The sequence below is a fragment of the Lagenorhynchus albirostris genome, chromosome 6, assembly GCF_949774975.1.
Source record: "Lagenorhynchus albirostris chromosome 6, mLagAlb1.1, whole genome shotgun sequence".
NCBI lineage: Eukaryota > Metazoa > Chordata > Mammalia > Artiodactyla > Delphinidae > Lagenorhynchus > Lagenorhynchus albirostris.
This window is the reverse complement of record NC_083100.1, coordinates 73,335,486-73,349,160: the sequence shown is the minus strand read 5'-3', so window position 1 is coordinate 73,349,160 and position 13,675 is coordinate 73,335,486. Positions and strand designations below refer to the sequence as shown.

General features: G+C 42.6%; 1 protein-coding gene across 1 annotated transcript in view; it reads right to left on the bottom strand.

Annotated features, from left to right (window-relative positions):
• The window catches only part of ACVR1 (activin A receptor type 1), a 126,929-nt gene that overhangs the window by 93,758 nt on the left and 19,496 nt on the right, over positions 1–13,675 (bottom strand). The gene's annotated exons all lie outside the window — the stretch shown is intronic.

The following is a 13,675-nucleotide window of genomic DNA, read 5'->3' as shown; positions in this document are numbered from 1 at the left end:
TTGAAGCACTGCCAAAACGCAGCCTCTCCTCACTTCTCCCCAGCTCTGAGCTGACAAGGCCGTCACCCAAAATGAATGGGAATGGCCAGAGAGAAACAGGACACGTGCTTTCAGGGACAAACAAAACGTATGTCAAGACTGGCTGTCCAGCTACAATCTTTGATGTAATGGCATACAGGGAAAGCTAATTGTGCTAATGTCACACCATAGAGCTACCAAGTGTGGCATCCATTAAGACCTACTGTAATTCGATACCCTGCAGTGAGCATCCCTGGGGCATCAGCAAAATTACTGGCCCTGTGCTTCCAGGGGATGTCAGAGACTTACCTAGAAAACACACCCAGAACTTAGAAGGTGGTAACCATCAAGTAACAATCCAGGAGATGGAAAAACAATACTCTTCCGTGAGGCCCCCAATATGTGATTTACAGAAGCATTTTGTAGGAACCGTTTGCCTCCCCAGTTTCTGTCCACACCAGCTCCCGCCTTCTGGCAACAACCCCTGACTTTGGGCTGGGGATATAGCTCCTCCTATTTTGAGAGGATGGTTGAGTAGGGCGACTAGACCAGCACACTGCATTCTACTGAGGTGTGGGATGTGGCTTATGCTGGTCCAATCAGAGTGACTCTTGGGATTTTACGGGAACTGCTAGAAAAGAAAATTTGATTTTCCCATTACACTTGAACCTCGGAGAATATGCCATAGTCATTTTGCTACCAAGAAGGGAGAGCCTGCCTGAGAATGGAACTGACGAAGAAGAATTAGGGGGGAAATAACAGCATCCCAGGGACACTGCTGGAGTCCTGGGTCAACCCAGATCTAAAACCTGCCCTACCCTAGACTCCCCAGGGTGGCCACCATTAGATTTTCATCTTACTAAGGCTAAACCTCGGTTGCTTTCTGCCCCTTGCAAATGCAAACTAATAGATGAACCACAATGCCATCCTAAGAACACCCACGAGTGAACACAAAAGCTTATGCTATACCTTACCACATAAACAAGAAAAAAATTTGCATTTTTGGTCATTTCCTATGAGAACTTACTCTTTCACGTCTCCCTTCTAGTCCTTATACCTTAATGTGAGCTAACACATGCAAAGCATCACCTGATTTTGGCCTCCTCTGCAAGGCAAGTCTAAATATCTGACCTGAATTCAAGGAGAGATAAGGAAGATAAAATCACGATCCGCAATTTCTTTTGGTGTCATAAACCTTTACACAACCTGGCCCGTGTGGCATAGAGAAAGTGGACTCTAGTTAGTGAATGGTCGCATCAGTGCCACGTCAATGAAGCCAACTCAGGGAAAGGCCAGGAACCCCTCGCAGCCCTGACCAGAAGGGGGAGGGGGACACCAGCTCTGCCGCTAAGGGTTCAGGTCGGTCAAAGCACCAGCACCTGCAGGCTGTAAGCCGCCCAGGTCATCCTGCGTGCCACATCCTGCAGCCGTCCGTTTTATCATTAACCACTGTCTGGACAACAAGGGCAGGGTTCAGCTCAAGAACACCGGGAACTTTAAGGCAGGAGGCGTATCCAGAACCATGGTGGGTCCACAGCCACTCACTGTGACTATAAATATCCTCCTGGCTGTCCGCCCAACAGCAACCACAATGCCTGCTCCCTGTTGGTAAAAGAACTGCAGGCCTTTTCCCCCAAGAAATTCAGCACAACCAACCAGGTATGGCAAAAACGATGAAACGTGCATACGAGTTTACTCAGTGCCCTGGGCAAGCCTTGTTTCCCATCCTGCTCTTGTCCATACTTGGCTTCTGATCCCCAGAGATCAAAAAAGGAGACTTTAAAGCTGAAAATCATGTAAGATCTCAGCCTGGTGCTTAGAAAAAACTGTAGAACACACAGGCTCAAAATTGTGGTGGCAGGGAGGGAGGGAGGGAGGGCGGGCATAAGAAGGCCAACTCACTCTCAATCCCTTTTCATCGTAAGCTCATTAAGGAATTCCAGACCCTTACATTCATTCTTTTATCTGAGGATCTAAGGGGGCGGGATAGGGGTGAGGGATGAACCTGCTCTGATTCCCCACCTGGGGCAGGCAGGAGACGGGGGGGGGGGGGGGGGGGGGGGGTGGGCAGAAAGAAGCACAGAAGGCCACTAAGACAGGGAAATCATGTAAATAAATGACCACAATTACCCAGCTGCTTCTCAGGGACCAAAATTCTCAGGACTGACTTACGCTCAATGGTTAAAGATCTGTCCAATCTTCTGAACCCAGACATCACCCCAGTGCTTTAGGGGCGGTCATTCTAGGGAAATATCTCTTGTTACCTCCACTGCTGTGAAACAGAAACCATAACTATGATGCAAATCCTGAAGAAGATCCTGATAAGGTCTTCTGAACCATTTCCTCCCCAGCTCTGGAACACAGGTGGTGTCCCAACACATAACTGCCCCCAGCATGGAGGGATTTCTCTTCCAAACAACTTCTTGACCCCTAGGAAAGGCCAATTTAGAAATAAACTGCATAGAGTAAAAAGGGCATTCTGCATCCTACCAAGTTCACTGCCTTTCCTCCCCGCAGCCACTCGTCTACTTAACCAGCAGGTACTGAGCACCTACAAGGAGCCAGGCACGGTTTTAGGCACTGGAGGTATGACAGCAAATGTAACCAAGTTCCTACCCTTGTGCAGTTTACATTCAGGCAGAAAACTCCACATAGAAGTTCTTTCATGCATGTAACCATGTATCTCCTGCTATAAGGCCCTAAATCCAAGAAGATTCCCTCCATTATAGGAACACATGCCCCCGGCTTCCCTGGTGGCGCAGTGGTTGAGAGTCCGCCTGCCAATGAAGGGGACACGGGTTCATGCCCCGGTCCGGGAAGATCCCACATGCCATGGAGCGGCTGGGCCCGTGAGCCATGGCCGCTGAGCCTGCGCGTCTGGAGCCTGTGCTCTGCAACGGAAGAGGCCACAGCAGTGAGAGGCCCGCATACCGCAAAAAAAAAAAAAAAAAAAAAAAGAACACATGCCCCTATATAAGGAGTACTTTAACTCATGAGCCAAATAACTCTGGCAAAAGTCTTTGACCTCTAGTCACAAAACCAATATTCAATGTCAGCTGATGGCCCAATTTACTCTATTTGTAGCACTCTGTGCCCTATCCCCCCCCCACCACCACCCACCAGCCCTGAAATTATCTGATACACTGAAGGGCTTAGAGGAAGGAATTTTAATCCAAAATATTGCCTCTGGGCAGGAAAGTGTTCTAAGGCTCATCTGCTATGATTTCTTTTCTTCAGTCTGGAAACCAGCAAGGCAGCAGATGAATTCAAGGTTTCCTAGTACAAAGAACAATGTATTGTAATCTCTATGATAAAGTGATACCGAATAAACTTCTCAGACCTTAACAGTCACAAAATTATTGCTAAAAATACAAATTTAATACTAATTAAACCATACTCTAAACTCTATCCTCCCATTGAGTTTGGAGGCAGGAGCCTTAAACTAATGAGAGGTGTAGCTTTACAGAGCAAACATGATCAAAGTGTCAGCTCAGGAATAGTCACTAAGTGTGTTTTTATTCCTGTCATTTTTCTTTCCACAAACCAGCCAAATCAATACCATACAGACTGCAATGACTGACGTATTCAATGCTACACTACCCCCCACTACATGCTGGACTGTTTACTAAACCCTGTGAGTTAGACTCTGACTGTGGGTAACATGGAAACATTCCTCAATACCACTAGTGTCCTGATTTTCCTTGCAAAGTAAATAATAACAGCAGCCACAATTTTCTGAACACTTCTCGGGTACCAGACACTGCTCTGCTAGACATCTGCATGCATATTACCACACTTAATCCTCCCAGCATGCATAACCATACAAAGAGGAACTACCATCTCCATTTTGCAGAGGATAAGACTGAAGCTCAGAGAGGTTAAGTAACTTCCTGAATGTCACAAAGCTGGGAAAGTGGCAGAATGAAATTGAAACCCACACCAGCCATTCTTAACCATTACCTAGTTAGTGAATGGTCGCATCAGTCTCTGCGTTCCTTTCCAGCCAGGATATCATGGGAGAAGATTAACATGCACCTTATGAGCAATCCTGCTATGTAACGCTATCACTAAAAGCCATGGCTACATTTCACAGACTCAAGCAGTTTTATTAGGATTCGTGGATATAATAAAACTCCAGATGAAGGTATCACCAGCTTGAAAATACCAAAAAGGCCGAAAAGCAGTCACCTTCAAATGTTTAGTACAAAAAACATCAGAGCGCCACTCAAACTTTAATAGGGTTAGACTGCCAGCATCCATTCAAGGTAAGACTGAGACTAAAGAGAAAGAAAAAAGAAGATTATTATCAGATAACCTTGAAATTAAGCCAAATGAAGAAAACAGTTGGGAAAACAGCCTAAGACCTGTGCTCACTGCTAAGCTTTAAAACGCAGCTATGCTTACAGGGCAAGGCCAGGGAGGAATGAGCCTGTAGGGCCGATGACCCTGTGAAGGCATCTCCTCAGGGAAAGCAAGGCTGGGGGCTGCCCTCGGCATGGCCCTCCACTGTGCCGAGGAAGATCAAGTTCAGGTGCCTATAAGAACTGTCTTCTAGGTTTATAAAATCCACTGGACAGGATTCCGGTGGAGAGCAACACTTCCAAGAGACCAGGCAGACCCAACCAACAGAGACATATCTGCCACCATCAGCCTCAAAGCTTTCCCTGGCTGACCTCCAAACCCACTGTTGCCCACTAGGTTTGCCCTTGCGTTTCTCTGTTCTGTTTCAGCTCTGCAATTCCACTATCAGCTCTGCTCTCTCCCAGCTACTCACTTAAGGTTCCTGAGAAATAAAAAGCTCCCCCAAAAAGAGTACCAGAAATTAAGAAAAAACTTGAGGTGAGAAAGCACTTTCAAAACAGCATCCCGATAATCACTATGCCAACATTTTTACATGCCGCTTTTTATTTAAAAAAAAAAATCTTTATATCAGTTTCTTAAGCACCCTGCCAGTACCTAAGGGTTGCAGAGCAAAAGAGCATTCTTGCCCTCAAGCGCTTAGAGTCTGGCTGTGCAAAATAAGAGAACAGAGATGAGGGGTTCCAAATTATGTAATTATGACAGTGATGTCACAAGGTCAAAGACATAAACCATGACTGATGACTGAGGTGCTGTACTGGGTTGAATGATACTCCCTCCCCACCCACGAGAGATACTTCCACATCCTAACTCCTAGAACCTGTGAATGTGACTTTATTTGGGAAAAGGATCTCTGCAGATATAATTAAATTAAGGATCTCGAGATGCCGCTGTCCTAGATTATGCCGGTAGTCCCTAAATACAATGACAGGTGTCCCTATAGGAGACACACAAAGGAATCACAGAAAGAAGAGGGAAAGACCATGTGAAGATGGAGGCAGAGACTGGAGTAATACAGGCACAAGCCGGGAAATGCCTGCAGCCAGCAGACTCTGGACCAGAGAGGTAAGGCAGGGCCCTCCCCCAGAGCGCTCAGAGAGGGCCTGGCCAGGCCCGACATCTTGATTTCAGACTCTGGTCCTCACAACCATGAAAGAACACATTTCTGTTGGTTTAAGCCACCATGTTTGTGGTGATTTGTTATGGAAGCCGTAGGAATATAATACAGATGGTGAGGGGAATGCCGCTGGGAAGGCCTTAAAGGGCAGGGGCAAGGAACTACAGGCAGGCAGGCAGGAGGGAGAGACCATACACGGCAAGAGAGACAAGCTGCGGGTGGAGGAACAATGTGAGAGAGGAGCCTGAAACGTACTTGGATGAAACAGCAACTTGAATGTCTATCTAGGTCATATTAATTTTATTAGCTAATAGCGGAGTCACCGAAGACGTCTGAGCAAGGGAATAAAATGTACAACGTGGTGTTTTAGGAAAATTAATCTAATATTGAAAAGCAGGCCGAACTAGAAACAAATATCCAGCAGAGTATCCTTTTGTGAAGAAAGATTCCTGAAGAACAGAAACCAAATACCCACGTTCTAATCCTCAGAATCTATGAATGCTACCTTATATGACAAAGGAACTTCCGCAGATGTGATTAAATTAAAGCTCTTGAGATGGGGAGATTATCCCGGATTATCGGGGGGGGGGGGGGGGCGGCGGCGGCGCGGGTAGGATGTAATCACGAGGGTCCTTTTAAGAAGAGGGCAAAGGGAGGTTTACTGCAGAAAGAAGACCGTGTGAGACAAGGCAATGAAGCCATGTGCTTTGAATCTGGAGGAAGGAGCTACAAGCCAAAGGAAACAGATTCTCCTCAGTGCCTCCAGAACTATGAGGATAAATTTACGTTGTTTCAAGATATTAAAAGTGTATCATGCCTCGTCACAGTGGCAACAGCAAACTAAGCTTTATGTTCCCTCCCATGAAATTCAGATAAACCTTTCTTCCCCTGAGCTCTTCCCCTTTCTTGCTTCTCCCCCCGGCTCACCCAAGCTGGTTCCATTTTATTCTTCCGAAGTTCACGTTCAGCATCCTCTGTTTTAACACCTCCTGAGCTGCTTTAGACTTCTGTGTACTTCAAAGCTCAACATTATTACCAGTATATGCCCTACAAGGGAGGAAGAGAGAACCTAGTAATTTACTTACCCACCCATCTTGTTCCAGAAGGAATTTAAGAATAAGCTGGTTCCTTCTGGGGCAATGAAAATGCTTTCTATCTTCATCCGCGTGATGCTAATATGGATGAACACAGATGAAAAAATGCATTGAGTTGTAGGCTTAGATTTGTGTATTTTACTGTATGTGTGCTATACCTCAGTAAAAACATAAAAGAGAAAAAAAAAAAAAAAGCTGATTCCACCTCTTCTCCTCTTGAGGGCAGGAGAGTAAGCTTAAAGTCTCCAAATAAGAAGAGGGAAAGTAACATTTATCACACAGAGCCACTGAGGTTTATTTTAAAAAGAGGCTGGATGGGTGAAGAAAAAGTTGAGCATAAAAGAAAGTGTATATATGGTCCCCAGAAGGGACCTACAGATTAGCCCTTAGAAAGGACATCAAAAGGAATAAACTAAAAATATAGAAACAAAAGAAATGAACTAGAAATACAAGCATTTAGAAAGAATCTACACAGAAGTACCTTCCAAAAATTTTTGACCCCCAACTGTAGTAAAAAATGTTACATTTCAACTCATTGCACCCATACATATATAAAACTGAAATTAAAATTTCATGAAGTACTTCTTACCATTGCAACGCATGAGTTTTTATTTAAAACTTTTATTTCTAACGCTGAGTCTCACTCATTAAATTGATCCAGTAACAGACTGCAACCCAGTTTGCAAAAACAATAAGGCCCAGGTAGCAGGAGTTCAACTGGACAGGAAGATGATAACATCAAAAGGCAACTCTCCTCTAATTTTATGGCTACAGGGGAGAAAAGTTTAAAAGTTTTACTTTACAACAGAGAGCCAATTTTAAAAATAAAGCTTTGAAACAATTTGTATTAAAAGGAAACAACCTGGGAGTTCCCTGGTGGTCCAGTGGTTAGGATTCGGCACTTCCACTGCTGTGGCCCAGGTTCAATTCCTAGTCAAGGAACTGAGATCCCACAAGCTGCATGGTGTGGCCAAATATAAATAAATAAATAGGGTTGATCAGGTAAAGAAAAGGGAGGTCAGCTTTAAAAAAAAAAAAAGGAAACAATCTGTATTAAAAGGAAAGTTTTTAATACGCTCATTAAAATTTTCTTCTTGGGCTTCCCTGGTGGCGCAGTGGTTAAGAATCTGCCTGCCAATGCAGGCGACATGGGTTCAAGCCCTGGTCCGGGAAGATCCCACATGCCGTGGAGCAACTAAGCCTGTGTGCCACAACTACTGAAGCCCACGTGCCTAGAGCCCTTGCTCCACTACAAGAGAAGCCACCGCAATGAGAAGCCCGAGTACCACAACGAAGACAACAGCAACTAGAGAAAAGTCCACGCACAGCAATGAAGACCCAATGCAGCCAAAAAAATAAAATTAAAAAAAATAATAATTTTCTTCTTAACCACTGCCAAGTCCCAGCCATAAGCATCCCAATTTTGAGACAATTCGATATTGAATCTTCAATTCAATGAACCTATATGTTATGAGATATGAAAAGGTAAACAAGATATAATCCTTACCTTCAAAGAGTTTATAATCTACCAATAAAGAAAAAAAGTGAAAAATACAGAGCAATTACAAACAGTAATGTTGTGGGAACACTAAGGAAGGAGAAACAGCTTTTAGCCAGAAGATGAGATATGACAAAGGTTGTACGGAGAAAGAAATGGCATTTGAACTGGGGAGAGGGTAGAGAGTAGAGGGGGAAAGCGGTTGACATATTGAGGCATTTAGACACAAAAATGTACAGAGGAAGCTGGCAAATAAATCGTTGGCTGTGGCAGATTCAAAACATGGCCCCCAAATTCTTTGGCTCTCTTGCCATTAAGAGGTGGAATCTATGCTAGTCATTAGAGAAATGCAAATCAAAACTACAATGAGGTATCACCTCACACCGGTCAGAATGGCCATCATCAAAAAGTCTACAAATAATAAATGCTGGAGAGGGTGTGGAAAAAAGGGAACCCTCCTACACTGTTGGTGGGAATGCAAACTGGTGCAGCCACATGGAGTTCAGTATGGAGGTTCCTTAAAAAACTAAAAATAGTTACCATATGATCCAGCAATCCTACTCCTGGGCATATATCCAGAAAAGATAAAAACTCTAATTCGGTAAGATACATGCACCCCAATGTTCATAGCAGCATTATTTACAATAGCCAAGACATGGAAGGAACCTAAGTGTCCACTGACAGATGAATGAATGGATAAAGAAGATGTGGCGCGCGCACACACACACACACACACAAGCACATGCACTCACAATGGAATATTACTCAGCCCTAAAAAAGAAGGAAATAATGCCATTTGCAGCAAGATGGATGGACCTAGAGATTATCATACAAAGTGAAGTAAGAGAAAGACAAATATCATAGGATATCACTTAAATGTGGAATCTAAAAAAATGATACAAATCAACTTACTTACAAAACAAACAGACCCACAGACGTAGAAAACAAACTTATGGTTACCAAAGGGGAAAGTAGGGGAATGATAAATGAGAAGTTTGGGATTAACAGATACATACTACTATATATAAAATAGAGAAACAACAAGGACCTACTGTATAGCACAAGGAACTATATTCAATATCTAGTAATAACCTATAATGGAAAAGAATCTGAAAAAGAATACACACACACACACACATACACACACACACACACACACACACACACATATACTGAATCACTTTGCTGTACATCTGAAACTGACACAACACTGTAAATCAATTGTACTTCCATTTAAAAAGAAAAGAGGTGGGATCTGTGTGCCCCTTCCCCCCCACCCTTGAATCTGGGCTCTGTGACCGCTTGACCAACAGACTGCAGTAGAAGTGGCACCGTACCAGTCTCCAGGACCAAGCCTTAAGCAACTAGCAACTTCCATTTCCTGTCTCTTGCAACACTTGCTCTTGGAACTCAGCCGCCATGCTCTAAGGAAGCTCAGAATAGCCCATGTAGAGAGACCACATGTAGGTGTTTTAGCTGACAGCCAGCATCACAAGCCAGACATGTGACTGAATGAGCCTCCAGACGATTCCAGCCCCCAACCTTCAAGCATTCCCAGCTGAGGCCCCAGACATTGTGGAACAGAGACAAGCTGTCCTTGCTGTGCACTTTCCAAATCCCTGCTTTGCTAAACTGTGAGTAGAGTAAAATGGGTTTTGTTTTATGCCACTACATTTGAGGCGGTTTACCGTGCAGCAATAGATCGACTGGAACAGTACAGTCAAGGGTATAAGAGGACGTGGTCGAAGATAACCATGGAAAAGAGTCTGAAGGAAGATGCCACATATCTTAAAGTCAATCTAAACAGTTTAAAATTTCTTCTATATGCCTTGGTGAGCAGCTGAAGGGCTGAAGGTCAAGGGAATTATATGACTGGATTAGGAAGTTATATTAGCAGCAGTTTCTCCAGCAAGCTCAGAGAAACGCTTGACATAGATATGATAATCTTAAGTGTAGATCTCCTAATTGTCCCCATTTTACAAATGAAGTGCTTGAGAGGTGAAGATCATCTAGAATAATCTGACATCTAATTCAGTAGCAAAACCCACTGGCTCTGTCTTCAAAATATATCCTGATTCCAACCAACTTCCTCTCATAACTCAAAGCCTGGTCCAAGCCATCACTATCTCTCACCTAGACCAGTGATTATCCAACTAAATTTACCATCCACAGTCAAAGAATAATTCTGTAAAACACCCTGTCCAGTGAGTTGGATCCACTGATCACATGTTAAATCATGGCAATGTCAAAGTGCCCTAACAGTTTCTGAACACATAAACCCAATTTCTGTACCTATCACATAATAAATCAGATACAAATACCTCTTGGGATAAGCACTATGGGCTATCATTTCCAAATTCCCTACAGATATCAATCTTTGGGATGTGGGAACGAGAAAATAAAATTCCTGAGAATTCTTGAAATCACAAATCATTTTTAAAATATTACCAACATTCTTCACTCTTTACTATTGTGAGTATCTTTTTAATATTGTTTAACTAAGAATGCTTAGTAGTATTTACAAAAACTGAAGCATACAGAAAACATTCAGACACTGGATAACGGCGGCAAACATTATTGTATAGTATTTGAATAACCTAGCAAGGTTAGCAGCACTATGGAGAATCACATGTCAACATAGCCAATTTAAGGACTTATTTTGCTTCCAAAACGTGTTATCTCTTGGCACAGTACACATAGGATTTTATTTTAAAAAATACTCTACACAAAAATTTATTAACGTTTATTCGCAAAATAAATCTTTGTTTGCAGTCGTCGGGCCACGAACACACTATACAAGTGTAACCTGGCAATAGCAACACACATGTCCGACTGGTTAAATCGTGACCTCTTCTCTCCGTGTGCTCTTCCCTGGATTCCCAGAATAGTCAACCTTAACCTTCTACTCCATGTGTCAGCGTTTCCTGCTCTGGCTTTCAACTTGAAGTCAGTAGTTTTCTGAGAGCCAATAAAGTCTCTATGTAGATTGTGGCTAGTGGCTGCCTCCTGGGCAACGCAAGTATCAAGAACCTTAGAGGATGGAAATTGAAAAAGAGATAAACAAGCTGTCTCAGAAAATTCCAAAACTGGGAGGAAAAGGAAAGGAAGTCAGCAAAAACCAAGTCAGAAAGGATTAAGTGATCAATAGATGTTTTGGAAAAATAAAAGTGAGGGGAAAATGTCAAGGTCTACAGACAGAGACCAAAGTCCCAGGCAAATTTGAGAATGCATTTCAAACACTTAGCAAGAGATAATTCCTGGGGATCTCAATACTAAGAGCAAGTCATGCAAGATGAACCTAACTTCCTTTTTCAATAAGATTCCCAAACTAGAAGTGCAAGGAAACACAGATTTTAGCAAGGCAGCTGACAAAGTATCTCATGAAATATCTGTGGTCAAGATGGTCAAAAAGATAAGCAGATGTACCCATGAGTTACTGCATTCAAAGGGTACAGAAGGAGAACTCATCTCTTCCCAATGTGATAGAAATGGAATCCAACATATTCAACAGGCTAGTGCTATGGGCGAGACCTGACAAACTAGAGATTAATCAGGTAAATTTAAGGTCCTACATATAGTAAAGGAAATAAAAGACAAGGACACAAGTAGACAAGGAGAATGTGAGGAAAACAGCAGCATCTATGATATGAGATAGATATGACATGAGAAAGTTTGAGATTTCTGTGGGCAGTCAACTCAGTAAGTAGGACAATGTGGTTCTCTGAAATACAGCAGTTTCCATGCGTACAAGCATGGAAGTCAAAAAAAAAATTAAGAGGAGAGAAAACCCACTCAAGAATACTGCAATCAGTTCTAAAAACCAATTTTTAAAGGCTTTCAACCAAACAGAAGCATGAGCAAAAAGGTGGGCAGGATGGCGGTGACCACTGGAAAGCTCTGGAGAGATTTTGCTCAGATAAAAGAATATCAGGATGAACGTGATAGGTCTAATCATGTAAATATAGTATTGTACTCTCTTACTTATAGCTGGAAAAAGAACTATGACCAAAGGATAAACAGACGCTGCACTTATTATAGACCAAAAAACCCAACCTTCTGATAGTCAGCGTTGTCCAAAGGTAGAATGAGCTCGTAGTAGAAACTGCATGCCTCAACTTTGCAGAATTTCTGCGAAGCCTGGGGGTTCACTCAGAGGGTACGATGCAGAGCACTGCAGACCCTGGATGGTTGGATTAAATAACTCCTCCCAACCTTGTGACTCTACCACTAAGAAGAGGCCACTGAGGAAAAGGATTAACACTCCTGAGACACTCACATCTCTTCAGAAACATCTAATGAATGGGAGCAACCTGAGAAGAATACAGGGAGAGAAAGGACATTATATTTCGGAGAAGACAGCCAGGGGCTGAAGAGGGAGCAGCAGCAATGAATGCAGACTCGTTTTCTAAAATGCTTCCTCAGGAAACAGCTTATGAAAGTCATAGGGTTCAAAACATTTTGTTTAATGACAGGAAAGACGTAAGCCTATTTCTAAGCTCAAGGGAAAAAGCCAACAAAGAGGATAAATTGAAGGAGCTTGGGGGAAAAGGGCAGAGAAAAAATAAAGAGCAAGACCTTGGGAAAGGAGACTAGACTCAACCTGAAAATATCTGGCACAGAGTTAAGTGCTGGATAACATGTTTAAGACACATCCTCACACGTACAAACAAAAGTATTTAAAATTATTCTCTTTTAAATAGTTATGCAAACACACCCAAGATTGGTACCAGTTTTACAACAAATATCACAGTCTGCCATAGTTCCATGATCTTCTAAATGATAGAAGATCATGGAATCTTGCATGGAATTCCTAAAACCATACAAACATCAAGATTCCTTTAAAACAGTCTAAATGTCATAGTATCAAAATTAGCTGAAGCAGGGGAGGACTGTCCAACAGACTTAACCCTGAGGCATTAGGTACTGATAACTGGGCTGTACCAATATGCAAAATAAAAGACAATTTTAAAAAAATTCGAGGCATGAGTGGATTACTTTAATAAAAGGTAGTATGTTGAGATGTTTAAGAAAATTCTCCCATAAGACTTATCACAGAAGTGATGTTCTAACAATAATATCTCAAAACTAGATTTTTTAAGTTTAACATGAATAGTTCCACAGTCAAATATTTTCCAAAACAGACTAAGCCAAATGACTGTTACTTACTTGAATTATTGTAATATCCTTCCTGTTCCTAGTTTCACAATTACCCAAATACATAAAATAGATTGTATTAGTCTGCTCAGAATGTCATAACAAAATACCATATGCTGGCTGGTTCAGACAACAGAAATATATTTTCTCACAATTCTGGAGGCTCGGAAGTCCAAGACCAAGGTGCTGGCCAATTCAGTTCCTGAGGAGGACTCTCTTTCTGGCTTGCAGATGGTTGCCTTCTTGCTGTGTCCTCATGTGGCAAAGAGACAGCAAGCTCTCTGGTGTGCCTTCTTATAAGGGCACTAATCCCATCAGGAAGGCCCCACCCTCATAATCTTATCTAACCCTACTTATCTCCCAAAGACTCCATCTTCAAATACTATCACATTGGGAGTTGGAGCTTCAACATATGAATTCGGGGGAAACACACGT